Genomic DNA, 17,722 nt, shown 5'->3' on the forward strand with positions numbered 1-17,722 from the left:
TGAGTAGCATCAGGGGGAAGGGGAAGAACTGCTGATATTTTGGATTGATACCCTAAATCAAACTGTTCAATCCACCAAGTTGCTCAAGCAGTTTCTTTGTTGCTTCTGATCCTAGAACCTGCAGTTCCTTGTGTTTCTCTTGAAGATAACTTGCTTTCACTTCAGTTCTGCGGATGGGAAGGCAATAATGTGGGGGTAATTTGGGAGCTGTTGCTCTTCCTCTGCCATTTATTATGTGTGTCTGTCTGTTACTAATGAAAGGATTTGTCAATGGCACAGAAAATGCCCCATCTTTATTTTGAGAAGATACTGGCTTGAGATTCCCATGAATCAATGACAATGTTAGTATCTTCCAGGAGGCTTTGAGAATATCATTTAATTATTTCCTCAGTTCACTTGGTAATCTCTTGCTATGCTGAATGAAAATATATTGCCTGCTAATCTGGTGTCAGGCATGCAAATGACATAGCCAACCTATTGGAGATAACCGAGTACATTTAGGACCGCAATACTTGAGAAATGGGCAGCGGAGGAAATGCTGACGTTGGTTTACATATCCTCTTCATTGCTAGCATTTTTAAGGGTAATCAATATCTTTCTTGTCAATTAAGTATATGGAATTTTGGCATGTTTCCCTCATTTCAGAAACATTTAAAGAAGAAATAATTATTTTAGTAAAATCACTCATCTTTCAATACCAAAATGAACATGCACATATAATCATATTCATCTACTTCATTTTATTACCACACATTTGCAAACAAAGATCATTTAGCAATCAATACCATATCATCACTCTCAAAATAAGTGATTGAACAGAAACTTTGAAGAAAAATGTCCAAGAAATGATTGTTAAAAAGACAAAAAATGATTTTAGTAATGTCATATGTGCTTTCCTCATCAAGGGGTAAGTTATCAGTCCTGAAGAAAGAACATCTATGCGACATACCCCCGGTTGGAAATATATTTCATATGGAAGTGAAACCCTATGTATCCCACTGTATATATGTGCATGTTATCATATGAACATTCTGCAGCAAATAAAATTCAAAAACTGCAGAGGCCAGAAGTCCAAAATATTTTTTATAAACTTGCTGGAAACATGCAGCAGGTCAGACAGCACATGTGGAAAATAAAACAAGAGTTAACATTTCAGATTGACTTGAAAAGTTCGACTTTTTGCCTGAGTAGCTAAGTATTTATGCAGCATTGATGATTTTAAGAATACTAGGCAAAAGAAATCATTTGGAGATTTCCCAAGGTCTGATTTATAAGTTACTGCAGAAGCATGTGGCACAATACATAAACTATGAATCCCAGAGGTTTAAAAAGCCTAATCATCTACTTAACAAGCAACATTGAGTATTTAAAACATAAAATTTGTTAAGGTACAGATTTTCCCAAGTGGGTCTTAGGAACATAAGAAACAGGAGCAGGGGCAGGCCATTTGTCCTTTCAAGTTTGCCCCACCATTCATCAAGATCATAGCAAATCTTCTCCCTCAGCAACATTTTCCAGCTCCATCCCCATATCCCTTAGTGCTTGTGCTCCCGCCTTCCACATTTCCTTAAATTACCCTTCACCTGATCTGGAAGGTGACCTCACTGGTATGCATAGTATTAGAGGCAAGCAATAGCAGGACCTGAACAACACAGTAAGGACAAGTAGGTCAGAACAAACTCCCCATAAGACCTACTTTACTGGTTGAAAACCTCTGATTTTCAGAAAAATTGTTAGAAATACATAGTTATTAAACAATTATTCATTTTAAAATAATTAAAATTCATAAATACAATACAAAAATGTTAATATAATCCTCCTTTATCTTTATTGCAATCTGCATTTAAATGAATGAACATTCAGATCCTGCGCAAGGTCCAACACTGTGCCAGACTCAATAGCAGATTCCTCAGCATCTCAGCAAGCTACTGCTCCATGCTTGGAGAATGCCCAGATGCACTTTATCACAAAGTTCAGAATTCCTATAAGAAATTGGAGACATACTGGCACTTCCGTTGAGAAATGCCAGCAGTTCCATGCAGCACTACATGCAAAACTCAGCAAAATCAAACTGACATTCATGGGCCTATAATCAAACATGAATGGTATGTTTGGATGCCTTTGAAATATAACCACTGCAGCAACAATACAACATCTTTAAGAGGAAACCAAGAGAAGGAAAACACCAACAGTATTCTTTTTAAAAAAGCTCTATGTAGCTTTCTCTACAACTGCTACAACCAGCATCACTTTGGCACAATGGCTTTGAAATGTGCACAAATATCAAGACATATTGAAAAGGAATTGTAGCTTCAGTTCCAGTGTCTTTGCCACAAACATGCAAAAACAACAAAATGACACACTGAGGATTCGTTTCCAATAAAAATTGAAAATAAAGGCTAAAGTCTTAGATCTTATTGTAATTTCATTTCAATAATCACAATACACATTAATTCTTTACCACAAGGTGGAGCTAAAGTTAATAGTTTTCTACAAGCTGACTTTCCAAAAGATATCCCCATGGAAGAGACATTATTTTATCTACATAGCTATAATAAGACTGATTAAACAAATGTTTCCATCACAGATAATTTTTTTATTTTCATATGCTAAAGTATCTAGAACTAGACTGTTTTAGGTGCGAGGCAGGATTCAAGGGCTACAGTTTTCACAGACTAGTGGTAACTGGAATGAGCTACCAGAATAGATGGTATAAGTTGGAAAACTAATAACATTTAAGAGGCATCTCGACAGATTCTTGAATGAGCAAGGCACAGAGAAACATGGAGTTAATGCAGGCACGGATAGGCACAATGGTCAATATAGATGTGGCTGGTCAAAGGGTTTGTTTCCACGCTGTACAAATCTATGTCTCTATGAAACTCAGAGTGGCCCTAATGCTCCTCTAAATGAACGTACTGAATTTCAATCAGATTTTGAACTATGAAATTCTTTCCTAAAATCAGAATGAAAAATACCTCTTAATGGAAGATATGTGATGACTATTCATTATTAATCTTTAGTTTGCTGAACAAATTAACCAGAAGCAATGTAAGGGATCTCTTTACCCCAACCGAGTAGTGCCGATCTTGCTATATTAAACTTTTTTTTTAAAAGTTCTTTTTAACTGTAATCCATATTTATACAGATTTCCAAAGGCATTTGGTATCAGAAGGAAATAGTTCTATCAGTCTAATAACTCAACAAACAGCACAATTGCGAATTAAATTTCCTTAAGTAACATTACGCCACGCTGCAGTACGTTGGTTTAATTGAGTTTGCAGTAAATAACATTCCCAAAACCTTTGGTGAATTTAGATGAGAAATAGAATCTATGCTCTCATTAATAAGAAGTCAAACCTGTGTGCATGTTTGGTAAAAAAAAACATTCTTAATGGATTAAAATGTTGGGATGTATGTTAAAAAAATAACTGCTGCTTCCCATTCCCCATTTTTATTACAACAGTGGAAAATAAAATTTAATGAATAGGCCACAACTTGAACAATGTTGTTTTTCTATAATTTGATGTTGTAGTCAGTATTTAACTCTTCTTTTATTCCATGGAACAGAAGGAAATGACCAACTACCTGAAGACTGTTAGATGTGCAAAATACAACATTGGAACCCAGTCAGAGAAATGGTTGCTGGTTGGGTATCACAATAATGTGCCTGCTACTTACGACTGTTTTCTGGGAAATTTCATCTTTTATTTGATTGTTAAAGGTTTAAAGGTTCATTTATTATCATTGTTAGATTTAAAATAAAAGAATAATTGATTATGGTTTCTCTGACTGATCTCCAGTTTGGGTACAGCCTCCTTTTGAACTTCTTGTGTCTGATCAGAGTACACTGATTGTTACATTGTCAAAATATCTGTTATTTTTTCTGCAAGATTTCTTTACAATAATTGCACCAAGCTTGTATGTCTTTTGATGCTCACTTGGAGACCTGTTTAAAACAATATTTATCCTTCTCTCCACCTCATTTCATCTAGACCAGAAAGCTGAAGCTTCTTTATTTTTATTTAATGTACTTAGGGATGCTGCACAGTATCAGGCCCTCCTGGCCCAACAAGCCCGCACAGCCCAATTTCACCATGTGACCAATTAGCCTACTAACTTCTACATCTTTGTAATGTGGGGGGAAACCCATACGGTCACAGTGTGAACACACAGACTCCTACGGATAACAGCAGAACTGAAGCCGGGTCACTGGTGCTGTAATAGCATTATGCTAACCATTATTCTACCGTGCAGCCCCAACATTTTGTGGCTTTTGATCTCTCTTCAAATACTTGATATATATAGCTAGGGTGCCTAAGATTTTTGCACAGTACTGTATTTGCCAACGTGGAGCGCAGAGCGAGGCTGTAAATCTGGCAGAAGCAAAGGATGTTAGGAAAGGTGAGGGTGGAGTGCCAGGGTGTGGGGTGCCTCAGGTACAGACACATCCAGTGCCGAGACACCAGAAAAGGTTATTTGATTCCAAACAATTGGTTTATTGATCATTACAGAACGTATCTTTGGAGTATCCCACACCCTCCCCTCTCCCTTCCCCTTTTCCCAACCATGATTTTCTCTCCTTGCCCCCTTCCATTTTCAGTCCACAATAGAGTCCCATATCAAAATCAGGTTTATCATCACTCACATATGTCAATAAGTTAGTTTTTTTTGCAGCAGCAATACATAAAATTACTACAGTACTATGCAAAAATCTTAGACACCCTAGCAATATATATATATGTGTCTTAGATATTTGCACAGTGCTGTATGTATATGCATTGTGGCAAGCAGAACTGAATATAATACTCCAAATTATGGCTAACCAATAGTGTGTTAATCATTTACCAAAGTTCCCTGGGATTTGTACTGTAGTACTCTGATTCACCAATGTTAACATTAAAGCAGATCTCATTAATTATTCCTCTGCCTATTCAATTCATCATATACTAATTATGTTTATTCCCAGAATCAATACAAACTAGACTTTCTTTCTTACCTTTTTCACAATTGCAGAGAGTACTTAAATCACAGAAGAAAAAAATGATATCAGTCTCGCGTGGGTCATTTAAACTCCAGTTTAGACACACCTGGATGAGTGAGATTTCTTGGCATCTTAGGTGGATATGTAATTAGGAAGGGAGTGCTGCTCAGATTAACCAGAATAACATGACCCCAAATTTGTCTAATGAGGGCTGCATTGCTAAAATTTAGAAACTAGGGGGCAAATTGACTGTTTTCAAAATATTTAGAAAATCTACTTACACTGACTGACTGAGAGAACTGATGATTAAGTATGATGGTCCAAAACTTGAAGCCAAGCGCTTCATTAAAATACTTCTAAAGGAAAAGAGTGGCAACAAGATGAATCTCTTATTTGTCAACTGGAAAATTAAAATAGGTCAACTATTAATATTAAAGCAGAGACTGGCTGACCTTCATTACCCAAAGGCATTAGGGTGACTGGGGCAATTGAGCATGTGGAGTTAGGCACTTGTCAGCCATTCTCGCAATGAACGTCAGAAGAGGCTCCAGGGCAGAAATGAAGGGCTCCTGTTCCCATATTCTAATTTTTTTTGGTGTAATGAAGAAACTCATATTTAATTTTGAACATTAATATACTCTATAAATTTCTGATCAATATGTTTGCAACGATCCAAGGGACATTATGCCCCACTAACCCAAAATTCCTCTCACAAGGATTGCATGGTCTTTATTAACAAGTAAATTCAAATGAAATCTCATATTGTCTTTGATTTTAAGAGGCCATATTGTTAAATAATTTTGCCAAGATGCTCAAAGGATATCCCACAGAGAACACTGTAGGAGTAGGAAGAAATGCAATCACTTAGACATAAGTGGGATCAAGCGAGGCATTCATCTTCAAATAGACAACAGAGAAGAGCTGTTAGAAGAGGATGATGTGATCATTTCATATTAAATACAGCAACAAAACTGGAAAGGACAAGAAAGGATAACAAATCTTGGTGACTGTCAGTTGCCTTTGATTAGGATCATTCTTTTCCTATTCTTCATTTTGTTTCTGTAAATTACTGTGGGATGTTTTTGTTTATTCCCATTTTTTGCCTGACTCATTCATTTGCTGTCTATCTATTTAGTTTATATTTGGTTTGCTTTTACTTACTTTTATCTTTTAGGGTCAAACATTATAGATTTAAAACTGTGCTGCTTCTAACTATGTTTTGACAAAATAACCCAGTTTAGCTTCTCTTCACATTTTTTGTCCCTCTGAAATATATTTAGAAATAGCTGAAGTTTCATTGCCCTGCTGCCAAATAAACCAAAACCTAATTATATTGTGATTACTAGTTCCCAAAGGCTTCACTGTTACAATAATGTGCATGTGTTTTGATATCTGTAAACTTGACCCTGATGCCAATTGATCCTAGTGGGTTTCATGACATTTTGAGAAGTATTCACTAACATTCTGTACTTCATGATTATGACAAATTTGTGATTCTACGTACCTCACCTACATTTGAGCATTCAGAAGTACAGTAATAGTCAATTAATTGTACCAAATAATATTAAAAAACAATATCTCTAATCAAAGATCACTAAGTTATATAGTGATAGGTAGACTTTCAGTCTTAGAAATACATGGTCTCTTTCATTACAGTATCAATCTTCTGGATAACAAGATTTTCCCTCCATTATCCTGTGTAGAAGCCTATTCCCGTTATTTATACTACTCCTAATGTCCGGCCATCAGTCTTGAGTTTTCCTATTACCAGTTTATGGATGTCGCCCAGTCCAGAAATTGAGATTTAATTCGAAATGAGATCTTACTTTCCTGTTTCTTGTCATTTGTATACTTGTATATGGGCTCCTTCCATTTACTTTCATTCAAGAACGTAGAGTCAAAATTTTGAAGTCTTTCCTTACACTTCATACTTTGCATCTTGGTAATTCAAGGAAGCCACAATATTCAAAGTCCTTAGTGTGGTAGAAGGTCATTTGCCAACCAACTCTATATAAGGGCAACCCAACTTGGCATACTCTTAATTCAAGTCCTCTAGCCACAGTCCTGAAAGTACCCCCCCTTCAGCTGTTTATGCAATACCTTTTTGATGCAATTGAATCAGCCTCCACTAGTTGTCTGACAGTGCTTTCCAGATCTGAACCACTTACTGCATAAAAACAATATCTCCCACAGATCACTTTGCCAATCAGTTTCATCCAGTGTCACCCACTATGACTCAATTCTTGATCCCTCCACCAATAAGAACTATTTCCTTATGTATTATTCGTGGTTTTAAATAACCACATCCTCTTGTGCTCTAAAAAATTAACACATTTTACAGCCAATTATACTCTTAACTAACAAGTGGTTAGGTTGGTTTCATTTAACAAATTTATTTCTTTCCATTCTGTTTTCCCTTCAGAACTTTGCCAATGTACAGTTAAATTATAAATATGAATTACAGTTAAATATATCTATTCTACCCAAGCAGGGAGGAATTGAGTTCCACATCTTTGAGTAAAGAACTTTCTTTGGAACTTCCCACTAAGTTATCAGTGACTAGTTGAAAACATTTTCTCAGCTGTTATTCTGTTTTCATTCCCTTAAATAATCTTGTAAAGTCCTAGTCTCATTTCCAGACTTAAAAGCCCAGTTCATAATAGCTCTCAGCATCTATTCCTGTTTCTTTTACATCAATATGACTCAATTTCACTTTACAACAATTATAACACAAGATAATTGCGAGTCTATCTCATAATCCCAGATAACAGCAAAGAGAACTTCATCAGCCTCCCTGTATTGACCATCTTCTTTCAACTAATTCCAACACTTTGCCAAGGGAAGTTTTACATCCTGTTTAAATTTGTCAAGGAACACAAATTCACTGCCATATCAAAACAGATTCAATATGTGTTGTGTGAGTTTCCTGAATCTCATGAACGCCATTTTATGTCACAACCAAGATGTTAAATGTTTAAAGTGGGAATAAAGGAGGATACTGAATTTATAAAGCACTTTTTAAAATCTTACCCATAAGGTCAGAAGAGACATGGTATAAAGACTCTAGTAATCAGAGCAAGTTTAAGACATAATTTGTGCAAATGAAGGTTATACCATTCAGAAGTAATATTCAAATGGATCTGCATTAGACAACTAGTTGGAATCATAACTTCTTTCAACTGCAGCCAAACAATCACGTAAACAATCACTTATATAATCACATACATATACAATCACTGTGTCCATCACCTACATTGACTTGCTGTTTTAAAAATTCTTAGCTTTATTCTTAAAGTTCTCTCAATCACAAAATTCCTTCTTAGGCCTCATCTTCAAGAACTACAAATTTATCCAAGTCTAAGCTCTTGCACTGCCCCAACTTGGAAAAGTAGTGCAATTACTGGATGCTTTACTACATAATAATGCAAGTACTAGGATGACCACAAAATGATTATGTCTTCTGGTACACAAAAATATACCAAAAAACTTGAATTATTTACTATTTCTTTCTGTGGAATATTCCTTAGAGTCTTTATTGCACTACTAACGATGATTATCTATTGATAACAGAAGAAACAAATTAAGGATATGTCACAGAGATCCGTTTGTAGTAATGGTGCAAGGCAGAATGATGTATGCTTCTGTAAATAAGCATGCAAGCCCATTGCCAAGTCTCTTCCTAGCACTGAAGAGAAGACAGAGTATTATCACACCTCTCAGCTCAAATGAAATTTTAATGTTGTGTCTAAAAATGATTGAGAGGCATTTTTCTGGACCTTCTGGCCATTTAACTTTCTGCAAATAATTTAAATGTTCATGACTAGCAGATGCATTTAATTTTTTTTAAAGCAGCTCATTTTGTAAATGGAATAAAATAGGTGTTAAAATCCACTTCCAGGCAAGATAGATTGTTGAGAATAAATCGTAGTTATTGAACTGAGACTCATAGCTGCAAACAAAATACAGTGGATTCCAATTAATTGGGACACATCAGGTCCAGTACATTTTGGCCCAATTAAGTGGCTGCCACAATTAGCTTGTTTCATGGAAATAGTTAAAATATGTTTTAAAAAAAGCCAAACTACAGCTTAACTGTGTAACAAATTGTGTATTTGAATAAAATACAGAACAAATCAGAACACTACCAAAACTCCTACAGTACTATAAAACTGTGTACTAGTTCCAAATAGCTATCGACGGAGGAATTAATCCAGTGTACACTGCTAAGTTCTTTTGATTGACTGTAAATGAACAAAATCAGCATAGACACCTAGTACAGATAATGAACTGCTTTCATACAATGTGTTCGATGACTGCATCATTCAAATCTTCATTTTTATTTGTAACTAGGCAACGGGGTGACCCGTACCCCAACGCGGTACCCTTTGAGAGAAGGGTAGTGTAGTCTGATGTGACCAGAATGAACATTAAATTTTCCTGAATGCTATTGGTATCGCTTTGCTTTGGAAACTGAGTAGAAAACCTCAGTTTATTAAACAATGACACATAGCAAAGCAAATACAGCTGCTCCTCATTTAACAAAGGACACTTTTGATGGCATCATTTCTGATTTATCTGCCACCCTTGCGCAGACATTCTGGAGACATGCAGCCCATTCATCCCCCGTCTCTTCAGCTGCTTGTTGTTTGTCTCTGATCCTGGAGACGTGCATGCCTCTCCTCCTCTGTCTCTTCCTCTCTCATCTTTTTTTGTCCTGACTCTTTGATCCTGGAGTCTTGCAGCCCTGGCCTTATCCAATTCTTGTTCTCTCCCTCTCCCTGCCACTTCCCAACGACGTTTGGCATCATCTCTTGACCATAATGTCCCCCTTCCCTTTCCATGTGGCATAATTAGGCTGACCTTTTTTACACCCTAATGCTGGATAGAAGATACGAAGCAGTAACACCAAAGGATGCTGATTATTCTCGATGATGTGGTTGGTGCTCTCCTAAATGGACGTGATATAGTCACCGCTGTCTTTTGACTGCAGCAAAGAGTTTTATGGGTGTCTCGAAGTATGTCATTACAATAAGATTTAATTATCTCTTATTGATGGGTGCAGTTAGATCTTTCCCAATCCTGCACATGCTGATGGTGACTAGCAGAATGTGACCCCTCGAAATAGAGCTGCCCTGTCCTTTTGCTCCGGTAGGTGTCACTGCTGAGGCTGGCCGTGCGCATGTGTCAGGCTGTCGTGTCCCGATTTCCACGATGGCCGATCGGGTCTCGGGTTAAAAGAGAGCCTATTTATTTTGGCAAATGAGCAATTTTATACGAATATATAACCCTGAACTTTGCCTGCATCTGAAAGTTAGCGCATTTTAATTCGATTTAGCCAAAAAAGTGCTGCTGTAATGCACCGTTAGCACCAACTGGAGATCACAAACAGACAGACAGAGCATAAGAGTTTTAGTAGTATATAGATATTCAGGATGATTGCCGATAACTTTAAATACTTTATAGTTCCTAACTTGCTGAAGTAATGAAATCGTTACATTTTCACACCTAGCCATTTCTGGCATCACCAAGCTCGAATCTTGAAACTGCAGAGAGAAAAAGTTCCAAATTGTCTTACTGCTTGGTACTCACCAGTTATCAGTGACAAATGTCAGTGTTTTTTTGAACACACACACATGTGACACTACTTATAAAATGTTCAGCAGCAGTCTCCTACCTGTTAAGCATAGTGTCCCAAATAAACGAAGGTAATCCCAGCTATTTTCTTGATTTGTTTTCTTAAAATCTGTCCCAAATAAGGGCTGCTCCCAAATATGAACTGTACAGTGAAAGGCTATTTCTAGCCCAACAAACTATAGGTGTCAACTTGGGAGTTGATCACCTTCTACAACCTTACAGTATAATTTTCTTAAGCAATTGTTCCTGAGTGAAGAAAGCCTGATTTATGAACAATGCATAAAGAATACAAACTCCCATATTATTAAATTCAAAAGTCTGATTAAGTACATACAGTCATTCCTACAAATAGCAGAAGTAGCTTCCTCTGTTTCTCCAAGTTTAGTAATTGTTCTTTCTGATGAAGGGGCTCAGCCTGAAACATCAACTGTTTATTCTTCTCCATAGATGCTGCCGGCCAGCTGAGCTGCTCCAGGATCTTGTGGATTACTCTGGATTTCCAACATCTGCAGAACCTCTCGTATTTATTAATTGTTCTTTTCTGTCTTATATGCTTTAGCCGCCATTCAATTCAATATAATGGAAATATGGTTAACGGAACTCATTCGTTACCTAGAGATTACCTGTAATGATCTTTCATATGGACACCACTAATGTCAGTGCCAAGTCAATGTAGTTTGCAAAGGTCTGCATTTTGTAACCTAACAACAACTCGGATTAACGAGGAAACCAGGAAGATGCTGTACAAATTCTTCACCTCCTCCACAAGTACCAGTATACTGAAAGATCATAGGCTGACTTGATAGTCACATAACTTTGTGAAGTTTTGGCACTTACTCATGAGACATATATAATAGGAAAAAAATAGGGTTTATTATTTCTAGAGTTTAATGGTATGATAGGTCATAACTGCTGCCAAACAGCTGTTCTATTATTGAAAATTTAGTTTTGCAAGTGTTATTCCTTCAAACTTTAACATTGACGATGATAATTTTAAAAATTCTACTGCATCATCCCATCTCAAATCAATTTTTCAGAACATTTTGTTCACTATATATTGCTTAAGATTGAGTTAAGATTGGTGGAGGGAGTACATTCGGATTGGAGGGTTGTGACTAGTGGTGTCCCACAAGGATCGGTTCTGGGACCTCTACTTTTCGTGATTTTTATTAACGACATGGATGTGGGGGTAGAGGGGTGGGTTGGCAAGTTTGCAGACGACACAAAGGTTGGTGGTGTTGTAGATAGAGTAGAGGATTGTTGAAGATTGCGGAGAGACATTGATAGGATGCAGAAGTGGGCTGAGAAGTGGCAGATGGAGTTCAACCCAGAGAAGTGTGAGGTGGTACACTTTGGAAGGACAAACTCCAAAGCAGAGTACAAAGTAAATGGCAGGATACTTGGAAGTGTGGAGGAGCAGAGGGATCTGGAGGTACATGTCCACAGATCCCTGAAAGTTGCCTCACAGGTAGATAGGGTAGTTAAGAAAGCTTATGGGGTGTTAGCTTTCATAAGTCGAGAGATAGAGTTTAAGAGTCGTGATGTAATGATGCAGCTCTATAAAACTCTGGTTAGGCCACAATTGGAGTACTGTGTCCAGTTCTGGTCGCCTCACTATAGGAAGGATGTGGAAGCATCGGAAAGGGTACAGAGGAGATTTACCAGGAAGCTGCCTGGTTTAGAGAGTATGTATTATGATCAGAGATTAAGGGAGCTAGGGCTTTACCCTTTGGAGAAAAGGAGGATGAGAGGAGACATGATACCCGAGGTGTACAAGATAATAAGAGGAATAGGTAGAGTGTATAGCCAGCACAGGACATGGCTTTAAGGTAAGGGGTGGGAAGTTCAAGGGGGATATTAGAGGAAGGTTTTTTACTCAGAGAGTGGTTGGGGCGTGGAATACACTGCCTGAGTCAGTGGTGGAGGCAGGTACACTCGTGAAATTTAAGAGACTATTAGACAGGTATGTGGAGGAATTTAAGGTGGGGGATTATATGGGAGGCAGGGTTTGAGGGTCAGCACAACATTGTGGGCCGAAGGGCCTGTAATGTGCTGTACTATTCTATGTTCTATATGTAAACTTTGTAGACAATCTTTGAGGTTTGATTGGTTAAAACTATATGACAGATCGAAGAGAAATGCCATGATTTTTCTGTTCCCACAAATCCACACACACATTAAAGTGTACCAGATGGCTTGAATCTTAATTACTGCATACTAGAGTGTGAAGCACACTGATTCCTGGATCTTTTGAAGCTGCAGAAATGCCAACTGCTGATGTTACACTTTCTACCCACCAGTTGAAGTTAGCTAGAACACTAAAATGCAATGAAGACTAATCAATGGTTCACTTTTTACGAAGGAGGAAGTGTGGGGGTCTGTGACCAGATGGTTCTGGGAGGATATGGCACTCAAAGGACTTTGTGGAGGCAGAATATTGCAGATATTTGAGGAACAATATGGCAATAACAGGACAGAATACAGCAGATACTTGGGAAGGAATGTAGCATATAGTTTCATGGTGAGGAATATTGAATGCCATTGTATTTTTTTGGACTAGTAAACAGTAAAGTAGATAATAGAGGTTAATTAATATATATTTCTTCTCATGTGACTGATATGGAAACTCTTAGTAATGTTGTTCAGCTACGTCCTTATTTGGACTCGGGCTGGTTACGAAGCCACTCCCTGCGTCACCAAAACAGGAAACAACGGAGAAATATCTCTAAGGTTGTGCCCAGCAATCGCCTGGAAGGGCCAGGTATTGCACATTATCAAAACAAGTAAGGCTGAGTCACGTAGCCTCCCTCTGTGCAATGATGGACAGATGGTGTAGAATTTGTCCTTGGCTCAACCCATCGAACTGAAGGCAAGTCATGGGCAAACATTCAATCAGACAATCAAGCCACATGAAGTCTTCAGGGAAGTGTAAGTTCAATGTAATGGAAGTACTGCTCATTTGTTGGTGATCCAGTTCAATACACATGTCAAGTTGAAAATGAAATGCTGCACTCAATTTGGTATTATGGAACTGAGCAAGACAAGCTGCAGAGAATAGTAGAAAATAATTAGCATTGGGACAGAGACAGAAAACAGAAATACCTGAAACTATGAGAAGTTACATATTTGTGGAAAAATCAAATCACACCAAATCAACTTAAACAGTATTTCCCCCATTCACCTACAGAAACAGCAGGTGTCAAGTGATAAAATCACTGAGATGCAGAAATGGATTACTGATGCCATGGCAGCAAGTATCACAGCTCACATGCAATTTATTTTTTTTGAACTAGAAATTACTAAAGCTTACCTGCAAAATTGAAAATACAACACACATTTTGCTAGGCTTCTAAATTTCAGTGAAGTCCTGTAAGCAAATTACCAGCCTCACTCATGCATAGAATATAGGAGAGTACAACACAGTACAGGCCCTTTGGTTCATGATGTTGTGCTGACCTTTCAGCCTACTCCAAGATCAATCCAACCCTTCCCTTCCACATAACGCTTCATGTTCTTTTTTCATCCATATGAGCACTGGCAGTTGTGCATCAAAACAGAAATAAATCTAAATGCATTTCTTTCAGAAATCCAGATGTAGTCTATAATCAGAAGGAAGATGCCATAGTTAAAAGTCAATCATTTAAATAATGAGAGAAGAAGGTTAATTGCAATATAATTAAAATCAGCAGAAGATTAAGGATAACAATCAGGACTAAGTTTCAAAGTATTAGAGTTCTTTCATTCAATATTTCAGTTATTGTAAGCTCCATATCTTATCCTTGTACTTCCTGAATTTTTATAGCTCTCAACAAACAAAGTAAGTAAATTTATTATCAAAGTACATATAGTTTACCATATACAACCCTGAAATCGCTTTGCTGAGGGCATACACAGTAAATCGAAGAAACACAATAGAATCAATGAAAGACCACCTTAACAGGACGGACAAACAACCAATCTGCTAAATACAACAAGCTATGCAAATACAAAACAGAAAATTAAATAATAGATAAATAAGCAATAACTATCAAGAACATGAGATGAAAAGCTGCTGAAAATTAGTCCACAGGTTGTGGGAACAGTTCAGTGATGGTGCAAGTGAAGTTATCCCTTCTGTTTGAGGAACCTGATGGTTGAGGGGTCATAACTGTTCCAAAAACTGATGGTGGGGTCATGAGGCTCCAGTGTCTTCTTGCTGATGTCAGTAACGAGAAGAGAGCATGCCTGGGTGGTGGGGGGTCGTTGATGATTGATGCTGCTTTCTTACAACATTGCCCTATGTAGATATGCTCAATGGTGGGGAGGGTTTTACCCATGATAGACTGGGCCATATCCACTACTTTTTGTAAGATTTTCCATTCAAGGGTATTGATGCTTCCATACCAGGCCATGATGCAACCAGTCAATATACTGTCCAAAAGTTAGTTAAAGTTTTAGATGCCTTGCTGAGTCTTGGCAAACTTCTAAGGAAGTTGAGGTGGTGCCGTGCTTTCTTTTCTATGTCTGCCGTGCTAGGCCCAGGACAGATGCTCTAAAATAACACCGAGGAATTTAAAGTTGCTGACCCTCCACCTCTGATCCCATGATGAGGCCTGGCTTATGGACCTCCAGTTTCCTCTTCCTGAAGTCAACAGTCTGCTCCTTGGTCTTGCTGACACCGAGTGAGAGGTTGTTGTTGTGGTACCACTAAGCCAGATTTTCAATCTCCCCCCTATATGCTGTTTAATCGCTGTTGTGTATTTATTATTTCAGTAATACTTGAGTAATATTGTTAATACATTGTTTAGTTAAGTATTCTTTGTTGTTTACATACTTCATTAAGCCACTGTCACATGTGCATGCCTCACTAAAATTAAAATGTACACGTTCTCCCGGGCTCCTGCCTTTTTCTTTCACTTAGTTGTATCTTTTGGTGTTACGAAACATAACAGACATGATGAGGAAACTTTAAATGAAACTGAGATGACAACCTACCTGTTGAAGTGCAGCGATACATTCCAGTTTTTAAAAAAGCGCAGTGAGATGTTCAAGATAAAAAAAAATTGAGGCTCATTTTTTCTTCGCATGAGGGGAAAGACATTCAAGTTTTTTAAAAAAAAGGCAGAAAATGAGTGAATTCACAGGTTCATAAAGTGAGTACTGGGTGATAATAATCATAATTTTTTTTAAAAGAGCAGAAATGGCTGACTATATTGGACAGAGAGGTGCATTCTATTGCACAAAAAATGACTGGAATATCTACAGTGAGCGAGCTGAGCAGTATTTTGAAGCAAATGAAATAGCTAATGCAAAGTAAGTGCTACTTCCGCAAGTAATATGTGGAAAAGCAGACAGTTTGCTTAGAAGTTTAACTGCCCCAACCAAACCAGCCAAAATGAGCTTTGCTGATATCATGAAAGTAATTCAGAAACATTTAGAACCAAAACCACTGTTGTTTGCAGAATGCTTTAGGTTTCATAACAGGAATCAAAAGGAAGGTGAGTCCATTTTAGCATACATGGCTGAATTGAAAAGTTGTCTGAGCATTGTCAGTTCAGTGATGAGCTTAATGATGCACTGAAAGATCGCTTAGTTTGTGGAATCTTACAAAAAAAGCATTAAAAATTACTCCTAACTGAAGCACAACTCGTAGTTAGAAGAGCAGTTGAAATTGCTGTATCAATGAAAACAACAGACAGAAATGCAATTGAGCTACAGTTAGGAATGAAAGTGAGCGTGAACGAAATTGTACACATCAGGCCTGGCTAAACAAATTGTGTTACCATCGTGGCAGTGGTTCACATACACCAGACCAATGCAGGCTTCTTGCAGAAATTGCAACAAAGTAGGACATAGACAAGCAGCATGTTGGGCAGACAAAAATAGATGGCTGCACAGGGAAGATAAAAAAGATTTTTAAAAGTCAAATTGCATTTTCAGAAAGAGCACTAATCTGCATGCTATTGATGACAAATCTGATAATGATGAGAATGACACAGGACTACACAGCCTTAAGATTTACAATGTGAACACTAATGAGAGACAAGCAATATGGCTTACACCTGTAGTGAACAGCAAATTAATTAAAATGCAATTGGAAACTGAATCAGCTGATTCAGTTTCCACAAAATGCGTTTGAACTGCATTTCAAAGATATTGAACTGAAGCCTGCAGATACCCAAGTAAGAACTTTTACTGGAGAATAGATAACTCCTGTGGGAAAGATTCCGTAACAGTGAAATACAACATCCAATAAGCCACTTTGGCTTGTATGTGATGAAAACAGGAGGGCCAGCATTGTGGGGATGTGAGTGCCTGAAACAACTACAATTTCTAAGTGGAGATCCATCCACCAGTTTCGTGTCACATCTCCTGCAAGAGTCAACTGAAAACGAATTAAGGAAGGTTTTAAATGATGCCACAGCAGTGTTCAAGGATAGCATTAGAAAACTCAAATATATCAAGGGTAAGATAATGTTAAATGAAAATGGCACACCCAAGTTTTACAAAGGCTGTCCGGTTCCTTATACCTTTGTGATAGAGTAGCCAGGGTACTAGATTGTACGGAGACTGAAGGAATTCTTTCCAAGGTTGAGTGGTGCCCATGGTCAACACCGGTAGTCACAGAGCCAAGAGAATGTGTCCGTCAGGATCTGTGATGATTTTTAAGGTCACCATCAACTCAGTACAGAAAGTTGATCAATATCTTCTGCCCTGAAAGGGATATCTTTGCAAACCTCTCTGGAGGGAAATATTTCCGCAAAGATGACATAGTTGAGGCCTACCTACAGATGGAGATGGAAGAAGAGTTCAAAATGTATCTCACTATACAAACACACAAAGGGCTATAATGGGCTTATTTTTGGAGTAGCATCTGCACCTGCACTCTGGCAGAAAACTATGGACCAGATGCTGTAAGGCTGCCCACACACTCGATGTTACCTGGATGACATCATTATTACTGGAAAGGATGAGAAACATCTTCAAAATTTCACAAGTGTTAAAAAGATTAAAAGGTAATAGACTCAGAGCATGATGCAACAAGTATGAATTCTTTAAACCAAGCATCCCTTACTGTAGTCACACCATTGACACACAAGGATTACACAAGTGTGTGAGAAAATT

At 37.7% G+C, this 17,722-nt stretch overlaps 1 protein-coding gene across 6 annotated transcripts in view; it reads right to left on the reverse strand.

Annotated features, from left to right (window-relative positions):
- rnf220a (ring finger protein 220a) overlaps window positions 1-17,722 on the reverse strand; it is a 478,182-nt gene that overhangs the window by 21,968 nt on the left and 438,492 nt on the right. The window lies entirely within an intron of this gene.

Source organism: Mobula birostris, chromosome 12 (assembly GCF_030028105.1).
Source record: "Mobula birostris isolate sMobBir1 chromosome 12, sMobBir1.hap1, whole genome shotgun sequence".
Taxonomy (NCBI): domain Eukaryota; kingdom Metazoa; phylum Chordata; class Chondrichthyes; order Myliobatiformes; family Myliobatidae; genus Mobula; species Mobula birostris.